The sequence below is a fragment of the Muscardinus avellanarius genome, assembly GCF_963383645.1.
Source record: "Muscardinus avellanarius genome assembly, chromosome: 5".
NCBI classification, from domain to species: domain Eukaryota; kingdom Metazoa; phylum Chordata; class Mammalia; order Rodentia; family Gliridae; genus Muscardinus; species Muscardinus avellanarius.
Genome location: NC_137790.1, coordinates 101,876,053 through 101,895,059, shown reverse-complemented (window position 1 = coordinate 101,895,059; position 19,007 = coordinate 101,876,053). Strand labels below are relative to the sequence as shown.

The following is a 19,007-nucleotide window of genomic DNA, read 5'->3' as shown; positions in this document are numbered from 1 at the left end:
ATAACCAAAACTATAATTATATCAGCCCTGTTGCCTGAGCCCACCTTAGTTGCTCTGCCAAGAAACAGTGGTTGCAAACTTTGTATCCATCTGTTATTTTTTTTAAGCCTGTACTGTACCTGCACGAATCTCTTTAAAGCTTTGGAATGCTTGGGCTACTGATACAGTAGCTGCTGAATTACTGATTACAGGCTTTTGCATCCAGAGGTAAATTAACAGCTGCCACTTGCTCCAGTTTTGTTCTCACTTTGTGCGGAGCCCTGGGGGTAAACCCCAGAGATACAGACTGAAAAGGGCATTAAAGAGAGTCTTTAGAAGAACTCCCTACTTCATGGAGGAGGTAGACACAGAAAGATAAAATAACAATCAAACATGGAGTTTAGGGGCCACTGTGAGAGCACACAGGAGATTTGCCTTTGGTTTAGAGATGTTTTGAAATGGAACATGGTTCCTGCTATGAGCAGTCTGGGATGAATACTCCAGTATCTTTATACCTTCAAAGGCCAGTGAATTTAGCGGGACCATATTACTAACTCAAAATTAAAATATTTTTGAGCACTTATTTAAAATATGTGTTTGCTTATTTGTTTATATGTTGATATATGTGTACATTTCCCCTCTCTTTTTCTCTGGAGATATCAATTGCTTCCTCTTAGTGTTCTAAACTTTATCAGGCTCTAGAAACATAACTTGCCCCAATCAGGGGCAGATCTGATTGAACATGGGTTAAAAAACATCATATCCACACACTAAAAATTAACTCTGCAATAGGCTTTAAATGAGTCTCCATTGTGAATAACCCATGGCAACTTAAATATAAATACTGTACTTAGAGCTAGCTTTCTTCAGTGTTATGTTCTGAATAGCTGAGACTGCTGCAGAGATAGCCGTCCAACAGGTGAAGTGTTTGCTCATTGTGAAGTTGTGGGAGCCAACCCACCATTCTCCTGAAGGGACCCCTGATGCTTAGAATACCTGCTTTATAACAAGTTTTACTAATTCCATTCTGACTCCTGCAATCCATTCTACGCACAGTGGCCAGTATAAACTCTAAGGTCTGAAATTAATCATATTGCCTGCCTGCTTGCCTGCCTGCCTGCCTTCCTTTCTGTCTTTTATTCCTTCCTATTTCTTGTGGTACTGTGGATTGAACCCAGGGCATTCAGAGCTGTACCCCCAGCTCTTTGCATTTCCTTTTTCATTTTGAAACAAAATTTGCTAAAGGGTTCCCTATTTTGCTGAAGTTGTCATTGAACCTGCAGTACTCCTTTCTGCCTCAGGCTCCCAAGTACTGGGATCACAGGTGTAGACTACCACACCTGGCTCACGTCACCCTTTTCTCAATGTCCTCAGGATTTATTGTTGCTTTTAGAAATCGTCACACTGCATGCTGATCCCTACTCAACCTTGCAGTATTCCACCACATCCTAAACTTGTTGATCTTTTGGTTGTTGTAGTTGCCAAACTCTCTCCTACCTCAGAACCTTTACACTCAATTGTTTTCACCTTTAATATACAGGTCTGTTTCAGCAAGGCAATGTCTCCCTAATCAAGGTAGCTCTTGCTCCCCACTCTATCAGGTAGCCTCATCCTCTTTCCTCTGTTGTTCCTTTACATCCCGTTGGTTATTTTCTTCATTGCATTTTTATCTCCATATGAAATTATCTTGTTCACTTATGTACTTAGATGTTTATTTTCTGTCTGCCTCAGAAGAGCATTTCTCTTATTTACTACTATATCCTCAGCACTCACAAGAGATTCAACAAATATTCATTGAAAACATGAACAGCCTTAGGAAATGATGCACTTTGTAGGTAGGAACCTTCACCTGCCACTGACTGCATTTGCCTTAGTAACATACCCACTATCATTTCTAACAGAGTTTTGTTTCTTGCAGCAATGTGATTACTGTTTGTTTATGGCACTGTGCTTCCCAAATGAAGAAAATTTCAAAGCCAATACCAGAGTCCTTAACTAAGAAATAACAGTGTTCAACGGCTTTGTGTCTGACAGATATAACCTGGACTCTGTCTCAGGGGCCCTCCAGGCCAAGTGGCTGCCAACAGCTGAGGCTCTTGGCTTTCTGCCTGTACATGATACTGCCAGCCTTATTGCCTCTACGCTGAATTTATATTTTAATACAAGCCACCAACAATGCATCTGGGTAACAGGAGCACAGAGAATGACTTTCTGCTTCCGGGTCAGATGCTTCATTTTCCCTTCTGACCTTGTCTTCTAATTGTGTTTTCCTCTTACCCTACTCCAGTTTTCTTCCTGGAAAAATACATTTTCTCCTATAATAATTTTTTCTTTCTCCTTATCTTACTATCTACCACTGTGCTAGGATGTCTTGCAATTATTTCATCTAACACTTTCTATTTTAGGTTACAGAAGAGGTAGAGCCTGAGTACTGTGCTCCATAGTCTAAGGAGATGTCTCTCCAGATTTGCTGATGGAGCTTTCTATGTAGCATGACGTAGATCCTCCAAAGGCCTATGCTGGAGATCACATTTTTTATCATCAGTGCTTTTTAGGTGTATGTAGTATAAGTTTGCTAAGTTTGCGTAAGTTTGTAAGTTTGACATTAGCAACTGCAAGAATTTCCAGGAAGCCAGGCATGGTGGTGTATACCTATAATCCCAGTACTTGGGTGACTGAAACAGGAAAATCACAGGTTTGAGGCCAACAGTAGCAACTCACTGAGAACCTCAGCAACTTAATGATACCCTGTTTCATAATAAAAAGTAAAATAGGTCTGAGGTTGTAACACAGAGAGGATTGGGCTCCATCCCCAATAACACACACACACACACATGCATTTTTTGAAGATTTACCTTGCAGAAGTCTTACTACTAGGTTTTGAACTACAAATCCCCTCTGTCCAAATTAGCAGCACACAGGACAGGTACTGCAATCCAGTGCTTAGAAGGCTGAGACAAGAGGATCATAAGTTCTAGGCCACCATCAGCAACTTAGTGAGACTCTGTCAGAAGGAAGGAAGGAAAGAGGAAGGAAGGAAGGAAGGAAGGAAGGAAGGAAGGAAGAAAGGAAGGGAGGGAGGGAGGGAAGGAGGGAAGAAGGGATGGGGGTGTAGCTGGGAGGTGGAATGCCCCTGGATTCAATCTCAGTACAAAAACAATGATGCTACTGTAGCTACTGTTGTTGCTGCTGCTGTTGATGGGTACTAGTTATGGTAAAATATTGAAAAGATTAGAAATTAAGCATGAAGAATTTTACCACCAATAGTATGTGTTAATTTGGGGGCAAGTGATTACGATAAAAAGAAGTGTGGTTTTAGTAGAGGGTGACAGCAAATGGAAAGGGTAGAGAATGGAATATAGGAAAGGAGACTGGTTAGGAGTCAATGATACTATAGTTTATACGGAAGGTGACTAGTAACAGTGTAAATGGAAAGATGATGGATTTGAGAAACATTTTGAAGCAGGAATTAGCAACATTGGGAAGTGACTGCATAAGAGGGTGGATGGTAAATAGGCAGGCACTGGCAAGGTTGACAACATGGAGCCAGAGTAGCTGGGATGAAGATATTGTTAATAAATCACATTTTCCAATATATTCCAGGGAAAGATGAGTTCATAATTTTTTTAGCCAAATTATTATGAAAATGAATGTAGCCCAATATGATGGTATAAGGAAAAGTAGTTTTACTTTTTTGTGTGTTTAATTTTTTTTTTCTTTTCTTTTCCTTTCTTTTCTTTTCTCCTCTTTTCTTTTCCTTTCTTACTGGGGATTGATCCCAGGGATATTCTACCTCCAAGCTTTATACCTCCAGCCCTATTTTTTATTCTTTATTTTGAAATAGGGTCTTACTAAGTAGGTGAGGCTCTCTGTGAACCTGCAGTTATCCTGTCAGCCTCCCAAGTGTGTGCCACCACGCCTGGCTCTAAATAAAACATTAATGAATGAAAACATGCTTTGAAAAATCCTGTTTATAGCTGGGTGTGGTGGTGCATGCTTATAATCCCAGTATTTGGGAGGCTGAGACAGGAGGATCCAGGTTCATGTCCAGCCTCAGCTACTTAGTGAGGCCCTCTGCAATTGCCTGAGATGCTGTTTCAAAGTAAAGAATAAAAAATTGGGCTGGGGGTGTAGCTGGAAAGTAGAATGCCCCTGGGTTCAATCCCCAGTACTGAAAAAAAAATCTATATTTTTTCTTTTTGTTAATCAAGGAATGGAAAATGATGATGCTTTTTCTGCACTAAACATTTTCTTTATAAAAATGTGCTTTTATTGGTGAATTATAGTCTCACATCATAATGTAAATCATGTTTCTTTTACTATAATTTTTGAGATGTGTATAGCTCCAGATTTCCAAAAGAGAAATAAATGGGATACATAATACTTCTATGTAAAAAAGGCCACTGCTATAGGCAGTGAGAGTGTAATTCTCATTGACAAGCGGAGATTGAGGAACATATACACGTACAATTACACAAAGAAAGCAGTGGAGACACATGTCCTGCCATAAGGCACAGATATGACTGGTCAGGCTTTTTTTTTTTTGAGACCCATACACCTGTCATTAAAACTACATAGACTTCAGAAAAAGACTAAAAATACAGAATGGTACAGAAAGTAGAAAATCATCTAAAGCAATGCAGGGACATTTGGAAAAATCAAAGATAATAGAATGTCCTAGTTTCTTTTTGATACAGACCTGCTTGACAAAGAAGAGAAGCAGACTCAGGAGAAAGAAGAGGAAACATCAAACTCATTTTATGATTTTAAGAAATTACATTTAAGTTTGTATTTGTCAGGTGGTCATATTAATGGTAGGCTTTCCTTGGAGAAGTGGTTGTATTTTACCTTGGTAGTCTAACGGGGCAGGAATCACACCTGTGACATTTAGCATTGTTGAGAATTACTGAAGTACAAATTGTGAAAGGATATCAACAGTTCTTTTAATGTGATTCAACTAAGATCAATACTTACTGTCTTGAAATTTCTGAAAAATATTAAAAAAGACCAAAGTTACTAAGTGACCCAATTGATAAAACGCAATAAGTTGTCATATTTCCTGCCCAATAATAGATGCAAGTGTCAAGAAGCTGCATGGCCTTTTCAAATAATTGAGCAGTTGACTTCTTCAGTGCACTAATTATACTGAAAGAGTTAATAGAGCTTTTACAGGAATTCCATATTCCAAGGGAATGTGGTGTCTCTGGGAACCTCAGCTGAATGCAAAACTGGGTTATGATTATTCTTTAAACAAAATTCACCAGCATCCTGTTTCTACCCGTCGCTGTTCTGTAGCAGCACATAACATTTATTTCTCTCAATCTTGCAGGACATGACTCTGAGACAGCCTCACATACACCTTAGTGAAATTCCCCTCAGTGAAGGCTGAGTCATTCTGTGCACTCTGTCCTTACAGCTCTCAGGCAGGCAGTTTAACAATACTTATTGGATTCTGACAAGAGTGGAGCCTACTGACAGTGTCTTCAGGGAGCTTGACTGATGGGAAAGTAATTTAGGACAGTACATATATAATAAAAATATAAATTAGTGTGATAATTTACATAAAAGAAGAAAAAAATAGATCCTTGGAGACATAATAGGAAGGAGAAGTGGTATATAATTATGAATAAGTTTTGGATAAGATTAGAGTGAATGATCAGACAATTAGAGAACTGAAGATGCTCTTGAGTATTACAGACTGACAAGTGAACATGGAAGGAGTGAAGGTGCGCCCACCAGAGGGTAGAATGAGTGAATGGAAACAAGGGCTGGGGAGGAGAACTGCGACTGCCACATGGCTGGAGCTGGCCTGGGTAGTAAGAAATGAGTTACAGGAAGGAAAGACTGATAGAGACATATTTTGAAGGGCTTTGAATGCCCGTGTGAGAATTTTACATTTAATTTTGTAGGCAAAGGGGAGCTACCAGATGTTTGTGCATAAGAGAGTGACATAATTAAAATGGTTTCAGGAAGATTAATTTGGAAGTTGTCTTTAATTGATTGATGTTACAAAAAACTAGGGCTTGAAAAAATAGGTTTTTGGAATCATGTCATCTTACAAGGAGTTTATCTGACAAGGGGTAGATTTATAAACATCTAAATTTCCTTGCAGTCCGTTGATTATCTATTTAAAAAGTTCTAAGAAATTGGCAGTAACAAGCATTGCTAGCATTTTTCTGTTTTCTTTTTTTTTTTTTTTCCAGAGGAAAGTAGGTATGCTGGAAAAAGCTGTCTACAGTTCAGAGTTTGTTCCCTGTAAGGGCAGAATCCACTGGCTTCCTGACAGCAGATCCGTTTTGGATGGGCAGAGCTAACGACTCTGTTATGTTGCTGTGTAACTTTAAGCAAGTCTTTTTAACTCTCTGGACCTTACTTTCTCTTGTGTGAAATAAAGTTTGGGCTTCAGAAGCTCAAGAGTAGTGAAATTTTACATTTTTATGATCTTTATAGGAAAAAAAGATATTGCATTACCTAATAGGGTTAATATCTCTTCACATTTTTTCCTGTCTATTTCACTGAATTGGCAAGAATTCTAGCAAGGAGGATGAGTTTTAAGGCTTCACTTCATGCATAGATTTAATGTAGCATGAGTTTGTTTCATTTCGTGCAACAGCTTAAATGCCATCTTTAATGTTTTCTTGCCATGCTACCATTGCTGTTTTCCAAGAAGTTAAATTTTTGCAGATGCCTTCACCCACGTCCTACAATGAATTAAGAAAACATGAAGTAGGCATTTTCTTCTTGATATTTAAGACTTCCAATAACAATTCAAATAAATTACCTGTGGTATAATATTGGTATGTTTTACTTTTATCTGTCAGATAATAATGTAAATCAACTAGTTATAATTTTAATGCTTTATTTATTTATTTATGGTACTGGGGATGGAACCCAGGGGCATTCTACCTCTGAGCGACATTCCCAGCCCTATTTTTTTTTATTCTTTATTTTGAAACAGGGTCTCACTGAGTTGCAAAGGTCTTCACTAGGTAGCTGAGTCTGTCCATGAACTGCGATCTTCTTGTCTCAGCCTTTCAAATGCTGGGATTTGAAACCACCCCTGGCTAATAATGTGTAGTGGCGTAAAAACATGAATGCATGACAACTACCACATGCAATAAGAAACAAAAACTGTTTTACTTAATGTACTTAATTGCAATCAAAACTACAGAGTACTAGGAAAACAAGGATAGTGTTTCAATAATAATTTTTATTTCATGTGTATCTTTTTTAATAGGATAAGAATATGGTTTATTATTTTCTTTATATATACAAATAATTCTCTTGATATTTATCTAGATATATACATATCTTTACATATATATCTTGATATACATATAAAGATAATTATATATATCAAGAGAACATATACATATATCCATTCCCCAGGGACCATAGATAGTCTATTAACATGCATTTTCTTGAGGCATCAAGAGGCTGGGGATACATTGTTAGGCTTGTGAGTAGGGCCAAGAGTCTACTTGAACTTATGTCCATGTCCTTTTGGCCAGACAGCTGCAGAGAATGAGTGAGCCAGAAAGTCTTAACTCCACTCACTGACCATTTTTTAATTTCTATTAGAAAGTAATCCACTGGTTCTAGACTTACTCTACTATATTCAAATAGAATTTAGCAGGAAGAGTTTGAGTCATCATGAGGCTGGGGATACTACTGTTAGAAGTAGCACTCTTTCTTGAATTTTGCAGAAATAAAATGAACAGAGCAATTAGAACAGTGAAGAAGGAAAGGGATTAAAGGGAATAGCATTATGCAGATTAGAAAAATTATTTGATGGAGCTTTGAGATAAGCATTGCTTTCTGAGATGTAGTGTTTGTGATTGTACATAATCGAAGACTGTCCTACCTGAACACACTCCCCCTAGACCCTTCAGCTCAGCTTTCAGTGGGATTGACAAAGTTGGATTTGCTCATTTATTTTAATAAATTTGGTTAAATGGCCACCATCACATTTATATTGACACCTGCATCTTTCCCCAGTAATTTCCAAGTAGATGTGATATGGTGGAGACAAGTCTTAATCTTCCCTTTCTTTCTTTGAGAATACAGAAAGAGAATGTTTAGATTAACATGTATAAATTAGTTAATAATATAACATTAAGAGGAATTATTAACTAATAACATGATGAGGTTTATTAAAGAATAGCCATTCCACTTGAACATACTCATCTTATTCTGCCTAGAATATCTTAGGGTATTTAAGGTAATAAAGCAGTTCTTAAGGAGCATATAGATACAAATAAATTAACCTACTATATTTCCAGTTTGAAGAGTTCAGTACAAATTAAAATAAACTGTTAGAGCTATGCACTTTGTTATAATGTAAAGTGTGATAGAAAGATCTTTGAAATTTATAGTGATTGATTTTTATTTCCACTAGAGATACAGCTTTCAGAATTGAATTTCTCTGAGAAATTCACAATATGTTAAAATGTATAATGTCTGTTCTTTGCTTATAACCTGCAGATCAGTGCTATTTTATGAAACTTTCTATGGTCATAGAAATATTCTGTATCTGTTCTGACCAATATGGTATCCTTTAGCTACATATGGCTTTTGAGCACCGTAACATAGCTAAGATGACTAAGAAAGTAATTTATTTAGTTTTTATTATAAAGAAAAATAAAGATACCTATGATTGATGACTACAGTTTTGGGCAGTATAGCTAGAGAAAACTATTGACAATAGAATGAAAAAACACAAAAATAATCTATGATTTTCAAATATGAATAAAACCATTTATACATTTTGATAATTTTTTACTTAGAAGATTGTAGCTAAAATTGCCAAAAAGGTACTCAAATGGAGTATGCCAAATATGATTTATTTTTATTTTTAAGACTTTTAAAATAAAAACTTTATTTTAACTGACTTTTTTATTATTGTTTTTTTTTTTACTAGTACATTGTACTTGTACATCTTAATGAAGTTCAAGATGGTAGAGGCATATATGCACAAATCACTTCTTTAGCCCTTCACAATTCCTACCCCATTCCTTCCACTCTCCCTCCTTTTCATGTTTGGCTTAGTGATTAAAATTAATATGTTTATAAATGTATATCATGTACGTTAGGAAATTTTCTTCTCCCCACCTTCCATCTCCTTTAGTTAGGTCACCTTATTTGCTCATTTGTGGTTTCTCTTTCTTCATCTAGAGTTCATCGTATGACCCATTTTCCCTCTAGCTTCCACATACTTAGGGAGAGCATCCAATTTTTTACATTTTATGACTGACTAATTTGGTTAGCATGATTTTCTCCAGTTCTAGTCACTTCCCCATTTCTTTATGGCTAAATAAAATTCCACTGGATACATATCCCATAGTTTTGTGATCCATTCATCTGTTGATGGACATTCTGTCTGGTTCCATCGTTTGGAATTGTGAGTTGTGCAGCTATGAACATAGATATGCATGCATTAGTTTGGTTTCCATATTTTTGGGTAGATACCCAGAAGTAGTATTGCTGGATCATATGGTAGATTTCTTCCCATTCTTCTGAGGATCCTCCATACTGTTTTCCAAAGTGGTTGCATTAATTTGCAATCCCAACAACAATGTATTCAAGTCACTACTTCTCCATATCCTCGCCAGCATTTGTTGTTTGTGTTTTGAATGATTGCCATTCTAATTGAGATTAGGTGAAATCTCAGGGTAGTTTTAACTTGCATCTCTCTGACTGCTTATGATTTTGAACAATTGTCATACATTATTGGCCATTTGGATGTATTTTTAATAAAATATCTATTTAGTTCACTTGCTCATTTTTGATTGGGTTGTTTTCCTAGCAGTGAGTTTCTTCAGTTTTCTGTATATTCTAGATATTACTCTGTATTGGAGGATTAGTTGCCAAAACTTTTCTCCCATTCTTTCAGCTCTCTGTTGAGTTTCTTTTTTGTTTGTTTTTGCAGCTCTAGGGAAGGAACTCAAGGGCATTCAACCTCCCAAGAACACTCCAAGACCTATTTTTATTTTCTATTTTGAAACAAAGTTTCATTAAGTTGCAGTGTGTCCTCACTAAGTAGCTGAGGCTTGTCTTCAACTTACAGGATCCTCCTGTCTCAGCCTCCCAAGTACTGGGATTACAAGTGTATAAACCACCACTCCCGGCTTTCTGTTGAGTTTCTTGATAGCTTCTTTTGCTGTGCAGAAGCTCTTCAGTTTAATACAATCCCACATATTGATCCTCCTTTTAATTTCTTGTGCCTTTGGGGTCTTATTGAGAAAGTTTTTACCTGTGCCTGTGTGTTGAAGTGTTGGACCTATGCCCTCTTCAAGAAGCTGCAAGGTCTCTGATCTGATTTCCAATTCTTTAATCCATCTTGAATTGACTTTTGTACAGGGTGAGAAAGTGGAATTTATTTTCATTTTTCTGCATATGGTTAACTAGTTTTGCCAACACCATTTGTTGCTAAGGCTTATCATGTTTTCATTGGATGTTTTTGAACCCTTTGTCACAAATAAATTGGCTGTAAGTATGGGGATTTGTTTCTGAATCTTCCATTCTGTTTCATTGGTCTATGTGTCTGATTTTGTGCCAATACCATGTTGTTATTTTATTATGGCTTTGTAGTATAGTTTGAATTCAGGTATTGTGATGATTACTACATGGTTTTTGTTGCCAAGAACTACTTTTGCTATTCTTTTTTTGTTGTTGTTATTCCAAATAAATTTAAGGACTGACTTTTCTGTCTGTGAGGAATAATGTTGGTAAATTTAATGGGTATTGTGTTGAATCTGTAGATCATTTTGAAAGAATTGCCATTTTGATGATAATTGTTCTGCCTATCCAAGAACAGGGAAGATATTTCCATGTCTTAAGGTCATCTTTAATTTCTTTTTTCAATATTTTTAAATGTTTTGTGTAGAGGTCTTTTCCCTCTTTAGTTAGATTTATTCCTAAGTATTTTATTTTGGGGAGGGATACTGTAAGTGAAAGTATTTTATGGATTTCTTTATAGTGGACTTATTATTAGCATACAGGATAGCTTCTGATTGTTTAACATTGATTTTGTATCCAGACACTTTGCTGAATTTGTTAATTAGTTCTATAAACCTTTTGGTTGGTTGAGTCTTCTAAGTATACTATCATGTCATCTGCAAATAGGGATAGTTATAGTTCTACTTTTTCTATTTGTACTCCTTTGATTTCTTTCTCATGCCACTTGCTCTGGCTAGAGTCTCAAGTACTATATTAAAAAGAAGTGGTGATATTGGACTTCCTTGTCTTCTTTCTGTTTTTCGGGGAAATTCTTGCAGGTTTTTCTCATTTTATATGATGCTGGCTGTAGGCCTATTGTATATTGCTTTTATGATATTTAGGTATTGTTTCTACTATTCTGATTCTCTGCAGTACTTTTAGCATGAATGAGTGTTGGATTTTGTCCAGTGCTTTTTCAGAACCTATTGAAATAATCATGTGTCTTTTTTCTTTGGTTTTGATTATGTAATGAATTACATGGATTCATTTTTGTATGTTGAACTAGCTTTGCATCCCTGGGATGAATCCTGCTTGGTCTTGGTGTATGATTTTTATTGATGTTGTTTTGAATGTGTGTTGTTAGTATTTTTGTCTAGCAGTGTTGCATCCAAGTCCATCAAAGATACAGGCCTGTAGTTTTCTTTCCTTGAGTTTTTTAAATTTGAGTTTGGTATTAATGTGATGTTGGCTTCACTGAATGTATTTGGGAGAGTCCAGTTTCTATTTCACAGAATAGATTGAAGAGTAACGAGATTAAAGTTTTATAAAATTCACTTGGGAAACCATTTGGTCCTGGGGCTTTGTTTGATGATAGACTATTTATTACTACCTCAATTTCTTTGATTTCTATTGGTTGGTTTAAATTTTCTATATGTTATTGGTTCATTTTAAGAAGATTGTATGTGTCTAGGAAATTGTCAATTTTTTCTGTTTTTTCATTTTGTTGATCTATAGTTTTTTAGTAGTTTTTGATAATATCCAAATTTCCACTCTGCCAGTGGTAATATTTCCTTTTCATATTTTATTTTAGTAATTTGTATTGATTCTCTTTCTTTTGGTTAGGATGGCTAGTGGTTTATCTTGTTTATTTTTTCAAGAAACCAAATTTTAGTTTTGCTGATTTTCTCTATTATTCTCTACTTCATTGATTTCTTCTCTGATTTTAATAATTTTCTGTCTTCTACCTGGTTTGAGGTTAGACTATTTCTATTTTTCAAGAGCTTTGAGGTGTGCCACTAGGTTATTTATTTGGTGATTTCTTAATCTTTATTATGTGTGTACTCTGCTATAAATTTTCCTCCTAATACTGACTTCAAGGTATCCCAAATGTTGATATGTTGTGTCTCTATTTTTTTTATTTCTAAGAATTTATTAATTTTACTTCTTACTTATTTATTCTATGACACATTCTCTATTCAGCAATGTGAATGTCCAGTCTCCATATGTTTATGTGGTTACCCTGGGTCTTGTTATAGTTGATTTATAGTTTCATTCTATTGTGGTCTGAAAAGATACAGGGGAATATGTCACAATTTTTAATTTGCTAGTGTTCACTTTATGTCCCAGGATGTGGTCTGTTTTGGAGAAAATTCCATGAGCACCTGAGAAAAATGTGAACTCTGCTGTAGTTGGATAGAATATTCTGTATGCATCTAATATGTCCATTTGTTTTATGGGGTTCTTTAGTTTTGAGGCATCTTTACTGACCTTTTGTCTAGAATATTGGTCTAGTGGTATGAGAGGAGTGTTGAAGTCTCCTAGGTTTATTGTATTGGGATCTATGTGTGATTTAATGTCACAAAGAGTTTGTTGTAGAAAATTGGCTGACTTATGTTTGAGGCATAATTTGACTATCATTGTTTCCTCTTGCTGGATTGTTCCTTTTATCAATAAAAATGACCTGCTTTGTTCCTAATGATAAGCTTGGGCTTGAAGGTTAATTTGTCTTATATTATAGTTGCTACTCCTGCTTGTCTTTGAGTTCCATTGGCATGGATTACCTTGCTCCAGATCTTCACCTCTAGTTTGTGACTATCTTTATTTGTAAGGTATGTTTCTTCCAATCAGCCTAAAGATGGATTCTCATTTTAATCCATTTTTTTCACATTATGTATTAAATTCATAAATTCTTTCACCTTCTGTTTATCATGAAAGATTTTTATTTCCTCATCAAATTTGAGAGATATTTTTGATGGGTAAGACATTTTTATCCACAAGTTGTTTTCTTTCAGAGTTTGGAATATGTTACTACAGTCCCTCCTGGATTTCCTGATTTAGTTTGGGAAGTCTGGAGTGATTGTAATTGGTTTGCCTCTGAATGTCACTTGATCTTTTGCTTGTGTTGCCTTCCAGATTCTCTCCTTTGCTTCTATGTTAGTTTGACTGTTATGGGGCATGGTGAACTTTTTCTCTGGTGTTGTCTAAAGGGGATTCTATAAGTTTCCTGTACCTTGGTATAGGAAAGAGGTTGTGTATCAACCTCTTTTTCTATGTTTGTATAATGCTCTGATATTACTTCTTTGAAAAGATTATTGATCTCTTTGTTTTTACCTTCTATTTTCTCTTCTATGCCAATTATTCTTAGGTTACCTCTTTACAGATGGGTCCATATCTCTTCAATGTCCAATTCATGCTGTCAAATTGTTTTTTCCAAATTATATTCTATACATTCGTTTTGGAGTTATCATCTTCTAAGAGCAAGATTCTAGTTTCCATTTGGTCTAATCTATTGTTTATAATTTGTATTGATGACTTAATTTCAATGATTGCATCCTTCACTTCCTTCAGAGTGTCTTTCTGGTTCTTGTATAGGGTGTCAGATTTTTTTATTTGTTCCTATATTTCTTTCAGGCTTTCTCTAATTTTTTTTCAGAAATTCTGAATTATTTCTACTGTTGAATTTCTGTTTTGACCTTCTGGTGATCTTTGCAATTCTGGGTTGGCAGGTTTTGCTATTGTGAGGTTGTGGGAGCTCATTGCTTCTTTGCTATTTCTCCTTCTTGTGATTTTATTTTTCTTAAGTTTGTATCTATGTTGATTTTAATTACTATATTTGATTTTATAGGTGTCAACTGTTATATACAAGGGCAAGTTGTGTTGTATTCAGTGATGAAGGTTGAGTCAGGAGGAAGGTGATATAGTAGTAAATGTAAGAATAGGGTAAAGTAGCAGTTAGGGTTGAGTAGAATGAATGAGTTTAATAAGGTGATATGTAGTAGATATTAGTGATAGTGAATATGTAGTAGGATTCTATTAACCAATGTAGAGTATTTAGTATAGCAATATGAAGTAGATTTAATACAAGACAAAGAAAAGAAAAATAAATAAAAGGAAAGGAGAGAAGAGAATAGATATCAATGAGGGAAGAAGTTTGTAAAAGGGGTGGAAAAGAGAGCAAATAAATAAGCACACACACACAAGTAAAAAAACAGAACAGAACAACAAAAAATAATACAACCCTATAAATATGTAAATATTGAGCACACTTGGCCTCTGCAGTCCTCCTAAGTCTATGTGGATTCTTTTAGCCATTTAAGGTTTATATTCTTTATTAGGTTCTCAAGCATGTTCCAAGCACTTTCATTTGCTTTTTAATCTACAGTAATAATGTCAGTTTACAGCCCCACTTTTTTATTTCCTTCAATGATTGGGACCTGGGCCTGGAGTCTCTTTCTGTGCTGGTGCTGAGTGCTACTGGTACCTTACCTGCTGCAAAGCTGAGTTTCTGAGCTCTCAAAAAGGAATTGTCTCTGATACTGTTTCAAGTCTATGCAGGAACCCAGTATCACTAGGGCTGGATCTAGTTGTAAGCAAAGGTCTTTATGCTTTCTACTAACCCTGAGCCCATGTCTCTCCCTGCCTGCATAGGTGGTGGGTGTCACTGGGAACAGATCCAGTGTATATGGAGAAGTCTGGTTTCTCCACAGCTAGGGTAGAGATGGTCTTCTTTCTCCCCAATCACTATGATTGAGCGGTCTGTGATGATCTCCAGAGGCTCTATTAGGGCTCTAAGTGATGGAGACTGTATGCCTTTTTGCCTGATTGTCCCTGGGTGCAGTCTGTGCCTCTGCTGAGTCTTACAGAAGACTTCATCCCCACCTTCACCAGAGTGAACTGCAAAGTCTCAGATACCTGTGAATCTATTGCTTCCTCTCTGAGACCCTTCAGCCTCCTTGGGCAGTCTACTGTGGGAGTAGCTGGTTGACTTATTGTGTTGTTGAGCACTGCTCTTGATCTCTAGAGGACATGGTGAACTTGGCCTCCACTGCTGCACTTGTAGCTAGGATACAGGCAAGAGGAACCAATTACTTACTTCACTTCAAGTTGTCTTTTTTGTTGGGGCCTCTGGAGGTCCAGTAATAGCAGTAGCTGCGTAGTTAGGCAAGATGACACCAATGTGGCCCCCACGGCCACAGCCATTGGAGGTGGTCAGGTACTTTCCTGCTTTCTCTTCTGCCTTCTAGCTTTGTTTCCATTGCCCTTCAATTCTGGGTGCTCTGCTCAAATTTTTACTGGTTTCTTTCTTTTGTCAATACAATGATTTCATGGCAATAGAGATTGAGTGTCAGCAGAATTGATATGTGCTGCTTCTCTCAGTCACCATCTTCCTGGAAGTCCTTATTGACTCTTTGAAAATTCTTTTTTATTTTGAATAGTTCCTTCCATCAAGGACTGTTTTAGGTAGGGTACTTTTGTTAATATTATTTAATAGAGATATGTGGCTAAGAATTATTGTGTGTTCTTATTCTTATTATTGTTATTGTTATTATTATTATCTCTGGGATTACTGTTTAACATATTTTCTCCCAGGAATGAAGGCAGTGTAACCACATACTCTGGGCATCCTAGAACTAGTCCATGAAAAATGATCTCACCATTTGGATATATTTTTAGGGTTGTTTTTATGACTACAAACTTGTCATGCAGTTTGTTTTCAGATATTTTAAATTGATCATTATAACTATTGACTTTTGAAGTAATTGAAGACTCTGCTGATGATTCATAATTGAATTCCCATTTTTACAAACTACCTGATTTCAAAATTAGCACAACTATCCCAGTGAGACAGAAAGGTAATTTTCCCTTGGGATATTTTCAAAGTCACTGCCTGGGAAACAAAGGTGTTTTAATAAGACTGCTCATATAAATTCTTGTCATCAAAACCATGTCCTTTTGCAGTCTTGTCATTACTTTGATCTGCCACAGGGTTTTTGCTTGTTTTTTTTTTTCTATGTTTACTGAAGTATAATTGACAAAGAAAAATTACATATAATTAAGATGTGAAATGTAATGTTTGGGGTTTTTTGTCATTTATTTCATTTACTTATCTATTTATTTTTATGGTACTGAGGTTGGAACCCAGGGGCTTTCTACTTCTGATCTACATCTCCAGCCCTATTTTTTATTCTTTATTTTGAAACAAGGTCTCACTAAGTTGTAGAGGGCTTAGAAGCTGAGGCTGTCTCTGAACCTCAATCCTCAGGTCTCAGCCTCCCAAGTACTGGGTTTCAAAGCATGCACCACCACACCCAGCTCAAATGTGATGTTTTTATATATGTAGTATTATAAAATGATTGCCACATTCAAGCTTATTAATATATCCATCACCTCAAATAGTTATGTTTGTGCTCTAGTGTACATATGAAGAATAAGATTTACATTCTTAGCAAAGGTCAAGAATACACTAAAGTAATCACTGTAGTCACTATGCTGCTCATTAGATCACCAGAATTTATCCATCATGTGTAATGAAAAGTTCATACCCTTTGAACAACATATGCCCATTTTCTCTACCCCTAACCCATAGCAACTATCCTTCTACTTATTTCTACTTCGTATTTTACTCTTTAAAATCCCACATGCAAGTATAATCATGCAGTATTTATTTTTTATGCTTCACTTATTTTGGTTAGCATAATATTTACCAGGTTCATCTATGTTGTTGAAAATGAGAGAATTTCCTTATTTTTAAGGCTGCACATTTCAGGCTATGTAAAATTTCATTGTGGAGGATAATGGTGTGGGTATGCACATTTTCACGGTACATTTTTTAAAATCAACTTAACTATCAGTGGTTTAATTGATTCCTGTCTTGGCAATAGTGAATGATAAACATGGGAATATAGGTATCTCTGTTAGAAAATTATCTTCCTTTCATTTTTAAAAAATATTTTTGCAGTACTAAGGATGGGAACCAGGGACATTCTACCTCTGAGCTACACCCCCAGCCCCTTTTTAATTCTTTATTTTGAAACAGGGTCTCATTGAGTTACAAAGGGCCTCACTAAGTAGCTGAGGCTGTTCGCGAACCACAATCCTCCTGTCTTGGGCTCCCAAATACTGGGATTACAAATGTGTGCCACCATACCTGGGTTATTCATATATCTTAATGGAGTACAAAATGGTAGAGGCATACATGCACACATCACCCAATTAGCCCTTACCCAGTTCCCACCTAATTTCTTCCCGCCTTTCTCCTCCTAATGTTCAGCTTAGTGATTGACTTTGATAAGTTTGTACATCATGTACATTATGGAATTTCCCTTTTCTCTCCCATCCTCCTCAGTTAGGTCACCTTATTTGCTCATTCAGTAGTATCTCCTTCTTCATCTAGAGCTTCTCCTATGACCCATTTTCTTCCTAGCTTCCACATATTAGGGAGAACATCCAATTTCTTATTTTTTGTGACTGATTAATTGCAGCATAATGTTCTCCACTTTCATCCATTTCCTGTAAATAATATAATTGTGGTTTTTTAAGGGTGAGTAAAATTCCATTGTGTACATTTCCCATAGTTTTGAAATCCATTCATCTGTTGATGGACATATTGGCTGGTTCCATAGATTGGCAATTGTGAATTGTGCAGCTATGAACATAGTTATGCATGCATTAGTTTGGTAGTTTGGTTTCCATTCTTTTGGTTAGATACTCAGAAGTGGTATTGTTGAGTCATATGGTAGGTTTCTTCCCATTCGTCTGAGGATCCTCCATCCTGTTTTCCAAAGTGGTTGCACAAATTTGCAATCCCAATAACAATGTATTAGAATTCTCACTTCTCCACATCCTCACCAGCATTTGTTGTTGTTTGTGTTTTGAATGATTGCCATTCTAGTTGGAGTTAGGTGAAATCTCAGGGTAGTTTTGATTTGCATATCTCTGATTGCTAATGATGTTGCAAAGGAGAGAAGTTCAATGGATTCATACAACAAAAAAGTCAGTCCTGAACATCTGTATGCAATGGCCAAATGTTTTTGCCATTACTCCCATAAACTTTATTTTTTTCATTGTTATTGAGTACGTTAATTTTATTCTCAATCTTTTTTTCACATCATCATTAAAAGTTTATTTATTTATTTTTATAGGTGTATTGGTGCATTATATTCATACATCATATTGGGGTAAAAAACTTTTGTGTGTACATACATGTACACATCACTGATTTAACCCCTACCCAATTCCCACCCCATTGCCTTCCCGTCCCTCCCTCCCTTGCTTGGCTTAGTGGTTGACTTTGATATGCTTAAGTACATTGTGTGTTTTAGAGATTTTCCTCTTCCTCCCTCCTTTCTCCTCCTTTCAGTTGCCTTGTTTGCTCCTCTATAGTATTTCCTTTTTCATCTAGAGTTCCTCCTATGACCCATTTCTCCCTAACTCTCACATATTAGGGAAAGCATCTGATTTCCTTTTTTTTGTGACTGACTAATTTCCAATTTTCTGCATATGGTTAACCGGTTTTGCCAATTTTCTGCATATGGTTAACCAGTTTTGCCAACACCATTTGTTGAAGAGGCTTTTTTCCAGTGTATGTTTTTGGCCACTTTGTCAAAAATCAATTGGCTGAAAGTGTGTGGACTTGTTTCTGGGTCTTCTATTCTGCTCCATTGGTCTATGTATCTAGTTTTTGCCAGTACCATGCTGTTTTTATTACAATGGCTTTGTAGTATAGTTTAAAGTCAGGTATTGTGATTACTCCTGTGTGGTTTTTGTTGCTGAGAACCACCTTGGCTATTCTGGGCTTTTTGTTATTCCAG

The 19,007-nt window shown here is 36.1% G+C and overlaps 1 protein-coding gene and 1 pseudogene across 5 annotated transcripts in view; both read left to right on the top strand.

Annotated features, from left to right (window-relative positions):
- Window positions 1–19,007, top strand: part of NLGN1 (neuroligin 1) — a gene marked incomplete at both ends in the record, with an annotated part of 775,643 nt that overhangs the window by 11,707 nt on the left and 744,929 nt on the right. The window lies entirely within an intron of this gene.
- The window catches only part of LOC308263128 (oxysterol-binding protein-related protein 9-like), an 81,933-nt pseudogene that overhangs the window by 285 nt on the left and 62,641 nt on the right, over window positions 1–19,007 (top strand). The window contains exons 2-3 of the transcript in view: window positions 108–207; window positions 2,014–2,164. The product of the transcript in view is annotated as an oxysterol-binding protein-related protein 9-like (transcript). The remainder of the gene's footprint in view (window positions 1–107; window positions 208–2,013; window positions 2,165–19,007) is intronic.